Below are 12,667 nucleotides of genomic sequence, written 5' to 3'. Positions count from 1 at the left end.
GCATATGTTCCCATGCAAGGCATGGAACTCCCTCTTCGTCATCCATACATACCCAAGAGCCTCCATCCTTGTGAACATTCCATCAAAGCGTTGAAGTTCATGAATGGATAGACTTGAGGCAATCTGTAATGCATCATTCTACCCTTCTTGAAAAGGATTCATCCTCGAATCCATACCTTGCAAAACCATAGGGAAAGCAAACAAGAACAAGATCCTCATGGCATGAGGGTTAGCGTTAACAATAACAATTTCATCACCATGCCAAGAATGTACAAATTTAACATATAACCAAGCATCACAAATATTAACCAAGGGTTTGTAACCCATCAAAGCAATAGATACTTGGCTAAGTAAGAAACATCGACAAAGGGGTAGAACGTAGGAACCAATGCACTTAAACAACCTCATATGTAAGCCCTCATTGGTTCCACATTCAAACAACCACAAGGCCTCCCTTATGTCAAGTATCACATGAACACTCTCATACCTAAGTGCGAAGGCACAAGTAGTGTTGATCCAAATTAATACCCCATCCAATGCACTAGAGAACTTCAAGAAAGTAATTACTCACAATTCATGCGTAGGTTCAAGCACATAAGTATCCCCCACCCAAATTGGTAAACATTCCTCATTCAAGCACATTGGATCAAGTAATAACACCAAAGAAGAATCATGCAAAGGACATATGATGTTACTACCACACTCAGAACACTTAAATTGACACCGGGGTCAAATGGAAACGGATTGCAAAGCATTGAGTCAAGGAGACTCTCATTTGCCCTATTGATTCCACTACTAACATAAGATATGCTACCCACACAAGTATGAGTGTCACCATATGCAAGTAGATAGGATTGAGTCCTCGAATCTAGACCTTGTAAAACCATATAGATCATAAGAAAAAAGCTTATCCTCTTAGCATGAGGGGTAGTACAAAGGTTAACGCTTAAACTAATTAACCGAGGAGACTCAAAAACAAGGAACAACCAAATATCCTCTATGGTCATGGCTATTAAGCCCACAAATGGAGAACAAGGACAATGGCCATTCTTCTCAACAACAAGGGAATACCACCCAAAAGATAGATACTCCCACCAGTTCAAATGCCTTCAAGCATCCACCGGGATCAAAAGGATAGAAGGTCAATAGAATTGGATCAAGTGCTCCTCCATTTATCAGGTGGGCACTCGTTCCTCCTAACAACATACTCCACTCAACAGCATGAGCATCATCATATGTAAATAGGTAACAGAGAAAGGTGTCTCTTAAGTCAACTTCCTCTAGGGTGTTTTCATGGGTATGACTACTAGTAGATTCACACTCATGGGTCATACCATTGACAATCAGAACACACCCAGAAGAAGTAAAACAAATACCACCTTCCTCCTCATCATATTCCTCCTCCACAAGAGTACTCTCATCTTTCAAGAAGAGATTTCCATCTTTGGGAGGGAAAGCTTCACACCATAGTGGGTTATAATAGCAAGTATAGTTATCAAGAACTATACTACTATCATGACTCACACCACTAGGTACATCACTAGGAGTGATTTCATCATCTTCAAATAAGATATTGTACTTAAAGAGGGAATGATCAACCACTCGAGAAGAATTAAAACATGCAAGTTCACCCTCAAAAAGACACATATCATTTTTCGAAGCATTTTCAAGCACATGATCTCTATGAGCAAAGCAAGCAATTGGATCAGCCACTAAAGACATGCTTAAAGAGTCACTCCTATTCAAATGATCAACATTATCATTAGTACCATCAAATTGAGGTTTCTTAATCACATTACAAGAACCCTCAACCAGTGAACTACATTCACAAACAGGTTGATCAATACAATTATCATAAGATAATAAACTTTCATTCAAAGCACGGATGTTAACACTAGGTGGACACAAATTGATCTTGCTAGAAGAATCAATTCGGTCATCAATAGGATCAACTAGTGTATCCACACTCTCAACAAGCACATTATCAGCACATGGTAAAGAATCAATAATAGGCTCACACAAAGACAAGCTAACATTTACACTTTGTTCATTTACAATGGTAAAAGTGCTAAGTTTAGCTATTGTACCTTGATGCCCGCAAGAAAGATCTTCTTTACCTTTGGGATGTTGGGACATTCCCTAAGTGCATCCATCACTCCTTCGACTGTAGGCTCTTTGGCTGGAACTTGTGTTCCTCCATTCATCATGCTTGTACCTACATAAGAATCCTTACAAAGGGAAGGATAAACAACAGGGTTAGGTTGAGATCGTGGTACCCTATTCGAAGGGATGTTCGACCTCTCCTCCTCTCCTAGCCTATCCTCCACAGAGGCCATTCGCTCTTTTATGTTTGCCATTGTCCAACGCACGTCAGCAACAACCTCTATTATGGATTCCCATGTAACCTTCCCCTTAAGTGGGAGGTCTCACTTTCAGTGGCCATGGTACCTAACAATTAAGACAACTCAACAAAAACAACACACAACATTAGCATTAGTTAAATGAACTCACAATCACTCGTATTTTCACACCTTTGATTGCCCCTCAAATTGGCGCGGCTAATGTTGAAGATTGCTTATACTCGGTTGATCACAAGGTCTCAATTTCTACTCTTGGACGGAGTGGATTTTTGTTTAAAGAAAAACGGATGACTCAATTAAAGCAAAGGACTTGAGTCAAGAAATAACTACGAAGTAAAACGAAAAAAAAGCACGAAAAGAAAAGCACTACAAAGAAGTGAATTCAAGAACTAATAGTCAACAAGTAGGTAATTACAAGTTGAAAATCAGTTTAGGATTCTTATTACGAACTAGAATCAAAATAAAAGGAAACTAAGAAATTAGAACCTGAGATGAAAAGGTCATAACATGAGTTTCCCTTCGCCAAACGGCCTGTTTTCTTCCCCAAATGTGAAGTTCAGCTCTCCAACTTGAAGATTGACTCGCCAAACTCTACAAACGGACAAGGCAACTTGGCAATCTGGGTGGAAGTTCGGCGATGTGTCGAATGGGTTCGGCGACCAGGGCTTAGCTCGCCAAAATTTCCAGTGTCTTCACTAAAAAAAGGTCCAACTCAGCGACCTAGCTGCCCAAAGGGCGAGGCGCCGAGTGGAATGGGCGATCCAAGTCAGGAATCGCCCAAATTCTTCAAGCTGCACTTGCTAGACTCCGAAAATTGAACCTTGGTGGTCCCCCCCTCTTCCTTAGCCTTTAGCTTTACCCTTTTAGGTAAATTCCTTTTGGAAAAACACTTTTAACACTTTCTCTTTCTTCCCTTTTTGGATCCAACTCTTTCTCTTTTGAAGATTCCTTACTTGAAGGTTTGAATGTTCTTCAAGAACTTCAAGAACACTATGAAGATCCAAAAATAAACCCCAAAGATTTTTAGCTCAAAATTTCACAAAATTCGAGATCCAAGCTCGCTTAGATATAGGGAACAAACCCCAATACTTTTTAGCACTTAATTCCTTGCCAAACCTTCCAGATTTCAAAACCCACTTTGTCTTCTTCAAAGCTTCTTTAACCTCCAATGGTGGTTTCTTCAAAAGTGAACCAAAACATTTCCAAACTCAGCCCTAGACTAGAATAAGGTTAGGGAACACTAATCTAACCTTGGAAACACCAAAAAAGACTCAAATCAACAAACCCATTTCAGCAATTTTCTCCAAAAAGTTTTGAACGATTTTTTTATAGCAAAAAACCCAAGACTAGAATCATAGGAACGATACTAAGCTTGGCTCTGATACCAAATGATACGATTCTCACAAGAAGAATCACAATAAACAACGAAAAATAAGAAAGATAGAAGAAGAGACACAAGATAAGAAACAAATGGCAACTAAAGGATGTATTAAATCCAATAACCTCCCAATCTAGATCCTAACAAGCACCTAATCCGGATAAATAGATAGACACAACAAGAGGAAACAAATAGCAACCTAAGGGTATGTTAAACCCAAAGACCTCACCTCGTTTATCCAACAAGAAGCACCTAACTCTTACGAAGACCTCGAGGGAATCGATATCCCAAGCAACCCCCGTTTCTAAACAAGAATCAACAAAAGTTTTACCAAGCTTTCAAACACTCACAGAAGGAGTTTTAAGTTTACAACTAGAATATTCAAATCAGTCTAACCCTAAAATGAACCCCTAAAGGCCTATTTATAGTTTTAGGACTTATTACATAAATGGGCCCAAAAGTGACCCGAAATGGGCCAATGGACGAACCAAGTCGGGCTCGCCTAAAAGATTGGTGATGTGCCCAATGGACTTGGTGAAGAACTCTGCTCATTGCCTTGGCTGGGGAGCTACTGGAACTTTGGGCGGTCTAGGGACCATCGCCCAATCCACTTGGCGATGCGACAATGGTCTCCATCTCGCCGAATGGTTAGCTTTCCCTTATGTAGCTCATTGGACCAGTTGGTGACCTTGGGACTCTCGCCAAAGGGGTTTGGCGAGTCACCAAAATAGATGTCCTCTCGCTGAATGGAGCATATCTTCAATTTCTCCTCCTCACTTAGTTAGACCTCCCACGCTCCAAGCTATAATCCAACCATGGTGTTGCCCAACTGGGAGCTCCTTCAAGGTGCATATGTTCCCATGCAAGGCATGGAACTCCCTCCTCATCATCCACACATGCCCAAGAGCCTCCATCCTTGTGAACATTCCATCAAAGCGTTGAAGTTCATGAATGGATAGACTTGAGGCAATCTGTATTGCATCACTCAACACTTTGTTGATCAGCTTCATAGGATCTTTAGAGTCATGCATGCCTCAACGACTGAGTCAGTTGAGTTAACAGCATTTCGATTGCGTGATGTTGCAGTATTGTGGTACGAAAATTGGGAGAGATCTAGGGGAAAATATACATCTCTACCCACATGGGATAGCTTTACAAAAGCTTCATAGATCACTATTTTCCTCGAGAGATTAGGGATGGCCGGGTAGACCAGTTTCTGAACCTCCGATAGGGCAGCATTAGTGTTTGAGAGTACGGGCTGAGATTTGATTCATTGGCTAGACATGCACCAGCATTTGTTGATACGATGCATGATAGAGTGCATATATTTGTGGGAGGGCTTGACTCAGACTATATCGACGCTTGTTCTACCGCTGCACTAAATGATAATATCAATATCTCGCGAATTCTGGCCTTTGCACAAGGCATAGAGAATCACTGACATCTACAGTATATAAGTGAGAGGGTCGAAAGAAAGATACAGAAGAGGGCTAGGCCCGTTGGTTCACCGGGAGATTTTTCAGAGTGGTCCCCGACCCCGATATTCTAATAGGCCACCTAGACCTCCATCACAACAGTTCCAGGGTAGTAGATTTGATCGTCAAGGACAGTCAGGCCCAGGTGAGGGTTCACGAGCATCAGGCTCTCAGCATCAGAGAGGTTCAGGCCAGGCTAGGACAGCACCGCCGCGTTGCGCTACTTGCACTGGGATGTATTTTGGGAGGTGCAGCCATGGTTCAACAGGTTGTTATTCTTGTGGATAGCAGGGGCATGGGTGGAGGAATTGCTTGACCATAGGTCAGGGTGGTATAGGTCAGTCGATCAGGTCAGTAGTAGGATCCTCCTCATTAGCACAGTCTACAGGGCATGGACCCCAAACTTCAGCAGGTTGAGGTAGAGAGGGAGCATCCAGTTCTGGTAGTGGCCAGAACCATACATATTCACTAGCCGGCCGACAAGTCTTAGAGTCATCACCAGATGTTGTGACAGGTGCATTAATTGTTTGCTCTCATTGTGTTTATGCTTTGATAGATCCTGGATCTACTCTATCTTATGTTACCCCCATTTATTGCGGTAGATTTATGTATAGTAGCAGAGTCATTAGATCGACCCTTTATTGTATCTACACCAGTTGGTGAATCTATTATTGCCAAGAGAGTCTATCGAGGTTGCACGGTAGAAATTATCAACTGTCAAACCTCTGTAGACCTGGTAGAGTTAGAGATGGTCGATTTCAACGTCATTATGGGTATGGGCTGGTTAGCATCTTGTTATGCTAATATTGAGTGTCGAACAAAGATTGTTAGATTCCACTTTCCAGGAGAGACAGTTCTGGAATGGAAAGGTGATACAGCACCGCCGAAAGGTAGGTTTATTTCCTATCTTAAGGCGAGGAGGATGATTACTAAGGGTTGTATTTATCTTGTTCGCATTCATGATATAGATGCAGAACCACCGACTCTTTAGTCTATTCCAGTAGTTAATGAGTTTCTAGATGTATTTCCAGTCATGGTATCCCTCCAGAATGGGAAATTGATTTTGCTATCGATATTCTACCAGGTACACAACCCATATCTATCCCTCCTTATAGAATGTCTTCTACTGAGCTGAAGGAGTTGAAGGATCAGCTGAAAGATTTGCTTGATAAAGGCTTTATTAGGCCCAATGTTTCACCATGGGGTGTACCAGTATTATTTGTGAGAAAAAAAGATGGCTCACTGAGGATGTGTATCGATTATCGACAACTGAACAAGGCTACTATAAAGAATAGATATCCCCTTCCAAGGATCAATGACTTGCTTGATCAACTACAAGGTGCTAAGTACTTCTCGAAGATTGATTTAAGATCAGGGTACCATTAGATACGAGTTCGGGAGAAAGATATTCCAAAGACAGCTTTTAGAACTAGATATGGGCATTTTGAGTTTTTGGTTATGTCTTTTGGATTGACCGACAGTGTTTATGGACCTGATGAATAGTATATTCAGGTCGTATCTAGATACATTTGTGATTGTATTTATTGATGATATTTTGGTCTATTCGCATTCAAAAGCTGAGCATGCAGATCATTTGCGAGCAGGAACTTTACGCAAAGTTCTCTAAGTGTGAATTCTGGTTGAGCTTTGTCGATTTCCTAGGCCATATTGTATCAGATGCAGGCATTACGATTGATACACAAAAGATTGAGGCCGTAAAGACTTGGCCCAGACCCATGACTCCGACTGAGGTTCGTAGTTTCTTAGGATTAACTAGGTACTATAGAAGGTTTGTAGAGGGTTTTTCTTCACTTTCAGCACCATTATCGAAACTGACTCAAAAGCAGCTAAGTTCTAGTGGACTCAGGCTTGCGATCATAGTTTCCAGGAGCTGAAGGACAGGTTGACATCAGCACTAGTTCTAGCATTGCCAGAGGGTTCAGAGGGCTATGCGGTGTACTGCTATGCTTCTGGTATTGGGTTGGGATGTATTCTAATGCAACATGGTAAGGTTATCACATATGCTTCAAGGCAGTTGAGGAAGCATGAGAAAAACTATCTGACCCACGATTTAGAGTTGGCTGCAATTGTGCATGCGTTAAAGATCTGGAGACACTATTTGTATTGCGTTCATGTTGACATCTTCACAGATCATAAGAGCATTCAATATATCTTTAGGCAGAAGGAGTTAAATCTACGACAACATCGGTGGCTTGAGTTACTGAAGACCTATGGGTATTTTATCCAGGAAAGGCGAATGTGGTAGCTGATGCCCTCAGTTGAAGATCTATGGGTATTTTACCCTATTTAGGTGTTGAGAAACGTGAGCTAGCGCGAGAGCTACATCAGTTAGCTATCTTGGAAGTCAGATTGTTAGAGGTAGACAATAGTGGGGTCACAATTCAGGACACGGCCGTATCATCTCTAGTTGTGGAGGTAAAAGCATGGCAACATGAGGATCCTAGCTTAGAGCAACTCTAGTTGTGGAGGTAAAAGCATGCTTTTATCTCTAGTTGTGGAGGTAAAAGCATGCGATTCGATAATTTTTTGAGGTGTTTTTATATCTTTTTCTTGATTTTTATATACGGACGTTTACGAATTAGTTTTTTTGATATTTTTCAGGCTGTCAGGAAAAAATATAAAAAATTTATATTCTATTCGTATCGATATTCTAAGTTGATTGGTGTGATTCAGGAATTTTTTTGATGTGTTTTATGTCTTTTTCTTGATTTCTATATTTTTCTGACGTTTATGAATTAAAAATTTTGATATTTTTCATGCAGTCAAGGAAAAATGTAAAATCTTGATATTTTATCTGTATCGATATTCTAAGGTAACTAGTGCGATGCGAGAATATTTTGCGGTGTTTTTATGTCTTTTTCTTATTTTTTATATTTTTCGGGCATTCACAAAAAATTTTAAACTTTTGATATCCCATTCGTATCGATTTTCTAAGGTGATTGGTGCTATGCACGGATTTTTTGAGGTGTTTTTATGTCTTTTTCTTGATTTTTATATTTTTCGGACTTCGACGGATTAAAATTTTTGATATTTTTCTGGCAATCACGAAAAAATATAAAATTTTGATATCTTATTTATATTGATATTCTAAGGTTACTGGCGCGATTCGGGAATTTATTGAGGTCTTTTTATGTCTTGTTCTTTATTTTTATATTTTTCAGACGTTTACGAATCAATATTTTTGATATTTTTCGGACAGTTACGAATAAATGTAAAATTTTGATAATTTATTCTTATAGATATTCTAAGGTAACTAGTGCGATTCAGAATTTTTTGAGTTATATTTATTTCTTTTTCTTGATTATTAAATTATCCAAATGTTTACGAATAAAAAATTTTATATTAGTGGGACAGTCACGAAAAAATGTAAAATATTGATAATCTATTTGTATAGATATTCTAAGGTGACTAGTGAGATTGGGGAATTTTTTGAGGTGTATTTAAGTCTTTTTCTTTATTTTTATATTTTTCGGACAACACATGTCAATTTTTTCTGATTTTTTCCGGATAGTCACGAAAAAATATAAAATTTTGATATTCTATTTGTATCGATATTCTAAGGTGATTGGTGCGATTCGGGTAACTTTTTGAGGTGTTTTTATGTCTTTTTCTTGATTTTTATATTTTTCGGACGTTAACAAATTAAATTTTTTGATATTATTCAGGCAGTCACGTAAAACGGTAAAATTTTGATATCTTATTTGTATTGAAATTCTAATGTGACTGGTGCGATTCGGGAATTTTTTGAGGTATTTTTATGTCTTTTTCTTGATTTTTATATTTTTTGTACGTTTTCGAATTAAAATTTTAGATATTTTTCGGGCAGTCACGAAAAAATGTGAAATTGTGATATTTTATTGTCACGTAAAATGGTAAAATTTTGATATCTTATTTGTATCGATATTCTAAGGTGACTGGTGCGATTCGGGAATTTTTTAAGGTGTTTTTATATTTTTTTCTTTATTTTTATATTTTTCGAAAGTTTACGAACCAAATTTTTTGATATTTGTTGGAGAGACACGAAAAATATATTAAATTTTCATATTTTATTCGTATCGATATTCTAAGGTGACTAGTGCGATTTAGAGAATTTTGTTGAGGTTGTTTTTATGTCTTTTTCTTGATTTTTATATTTTTTTGACGTTTATGAATTAAAATTTTTGTAACATCTTGGGCAGTCAAGAAAAGCTGGAAAATTTGGATATTTTATTCGTATCTATATTGTAAGGTGACTGGTGCGATTCAAGAATTTTTTGAGGTGTTTTTATGTCTTTTTCTTGATTTTTATACTTTTCGAATGTTTACGAATTAAATTTTTTGCTATTATTTGGACAGTCACGAAAAAATGTTAAAATTTTGATATTTGATTTGTATCGATATTAAGATGACTGGTACGATTTGGTAATTTTTTGAGCTGTTTTTATGTCTTTTTCTAGATTTTTATATTTTTCGGACGTTTACGAATTAATTTTTTTAATAATATTAGAGATACACGATAAAATGTAAAAATTTTGATATTTTATTCCTATAGATATTATAAAGTGACTGGTGCGATTCAGGAATTTTTTGAGGTGTTTTTATGTCTTTCTCTTGATTTTTATATTTTTCGGAGGTTTACGAATTACAAATTTTGATATTTTTCGGACTGTCATGATAAAATGTAAAAATTTTATTTTTTGATTCGTATTTATATTATAAGGTGAGAGGTGCGATTAGGGAATTTTTCATGATTTTTTATGTCTTTTTCTTGATTTTTATATTTTTCGGACGTTTACGAATTCAAATTTTTGATATTTTTCGGACAGTCACGAAAAAATATATTAATTTTTTTTTATTTGTATTTATATTCTAAGGTGACTGGTGCGATTCAGGAATTATTTGAGGTTTCTTTATGTCTTTTTTTTTATATATATTTTTCGAACATTTACCAATTAAATTTTTTGATATTTTCTGGGAAGTCACGAAAAAATGTAAAATTTTGATATTTTATTCGTATCGATATTCTAAGGAGACTAGTGCGATTCGAGAATTTTTAAAGGTGCTTTTATGTCTTTTTCTTGATTTTTATATTTTTCAAACGTTTACGAATTAATATTTTTGATATTTATCCGGGCAGTTAGGAAAAAATTTAAAATTTTGAAATTTTTGTCGTATCGATATTATAAGGTGACTGGTGCGATTTAGGAATTTTTGAGGTAATTTTATGTCTTTTTCTTGATTTTTATATTTTTTGGACTTTTACGAATTCAAATTAGTCACGAAAAATGTAAAAATTTTATATTCTATTCGTATCAATATTCTAAGGTAAATGGTGCGATTCGAGAAATTTTTGAGGTGTTTTTATGTCGTTTTATTATTTTTATATTTTTTATACGTTTACCAATTAAATTTTTTTATTTTTTTCGGGCAATCACGAAAAAATATAAAAATTCTGATATGTTATTCGTATCGATATTCTAAGGTTATTGGTGCGATTAGGGAATTTTTGGGGTGTTTTCATGTCTTTTTCTTGATTTTTATATATTTCGGATGTTTACGAATTAAAGTTTTTGATAATTTTTGGGCAGTCACGGAAAAATGTAGAATATTGATATTCTATTCATATCGATATTCTAAGGTGATTGGTGCGATTCGGAAATTTTTTGAGGTGTTCAAATTGTCTTTTTCTTGATTTTTTATTTTTTTTAGACGTTTACGAATTAAAATCTTTGATATTTTTTAGACAGACACGAAAATATGTAAAATTTTGCTATTTTATTTGTATCGATGATATAGGCAAGTGGTGCGATTTGGGAATTTTTGAGGTGTTTTATGTCGTTTTCTTGTTTTTTATATTTTACGGACGTTTACAAATTAAAATTTTTGATAATTTTTTGGCAGTCACGAAAAAATATGAAATTTTGACGTTTTATTCGTATCGATATTCTAAGGTGATTGGTGCGATTCAAGAATTTTTTTGAGATAATTTTATGTTTTTAACTTGATTTTTATATTTTTCGAACGTTTAAGAATCAAATTTTTTTATATTTATTGGGCAGTCCAGAAAAAAATTAAAATTTTGATATTCTATTCATATCGATATTTTAAGGTGACTAGTTTGATTTAAGAATTTTCTGAGATGTTTTTATGTCTTTTTCTTGATTTTTATATTTTTCAAATGTTTACGAATTAATATTTTTGGTATTTTTTGGGAAGTCATAAAAAATGTAAACTTTTGATATTTTATTCCTATTGATATTCTAAGGTGACTTGTGCAATTCGAGAATTATTTTAGGTGTTTTTATATCTTTTTCTAAAAATTTATATTTTACAGACGTTTACGAATAATTTTTGTTGATATTTTTCGGGAAGTCACGAAAAAATGTAAATTTTTTTATATTCTATTCGTATCGATATTTTAAGGTGACTGGTGCGATTCAAGAATTTTTTGAGCTGTTTTTCCGTCTTTTTCTTGATTTTTATATTTTTCAGACATTTACGAATTAAAATTTTTGTTGTTTTTTGGGAAGTCATAAAAAAATGTAAAATTTTGATACTTTATTCATATCGATATTCTAAGGTGACTGGTGCGATTCGGGATTTTTTTGAGGTGTTTTTATGTCTTTTTCTTCATTTTTGTATTTTTTCGGACGTTTACGAATTTACATTTTTGATATTTTTAAGGGAGTCGGGAAAAATGTAAAATTTTTGATATTCGTATCGATATTCTAAGGTGACTGATGTGATTTAGTAATTTTTTGATGTGTTTTTATGTCTTTTTATTTATTTTTATATTTTTCAGACGTTTACGAATTAAAAATTTTGATATTTTTCGGGTCTTTACGAAAAAATGAATTTTTTTGATATTTTATTTGTATCGATCTTTAAATAAGACTGGTACAATTCGGGAATTTTTAAAAGTGTTTTTATGTCTTTTTCTTGATTTTTATATTTTCTGACGTTTACGAATTAAAAATTTTGATATTTTTCGGGCAGTCAACAAAAAATGTAAAATCTTAATATTCTATTCGTATCGATATTCTAAGGTGACTGGTGTGATTCAGGTTTTTTTTGAGCTGTTTTATGTCTTTTTCTTGATTTTTATATTTTCCGGACCTAGACGAATTAATTTTTTTAATATTCTTCTAGCAGTTACGAAATAATGTAAAATTTTGATATTCTATTCGTATCGATATTCTAAGTGACTGGTGCTATCCCGAAATTTTTTGAGGTGGTTTTTTATCTTTTTCTTGATTTTTATATTTTTCAGACGTTTACGAATTAAAATTTTGATATTTTTTGGGAAGTTACAAAAAAAGAAAAAAAATTATATCTTATTCGTATCGATAATCTAAGGTGACTGGTGCGATTCGATCATTTTTTGAGGTGTTTTTATGTCGTTTTCTTGATTTTTATATACGGACGTTTACGAATTAGTATTTTTGATATCTTTC

The sequence above is a fragment of the Solanum tuberosum genome, unplaced genomic scaffold (assembly GCF_000226075.1).
Source record: "Solanum tuberosum cultivar DM 1-3 516 R44 unplaced genomic scaffold, SolTub_3.0 scf00390, whole genome shotgun sequence".
NCBI classification, from domain to species: Eukaryota; Viridiplantae; Streptophyta; class Magnoliopsida; order Solanales; family Solanaceae; genus Solanum; species Solanum tuberosum.
This window is presented reverse-complemented; position numbering follows the sequence as displayed.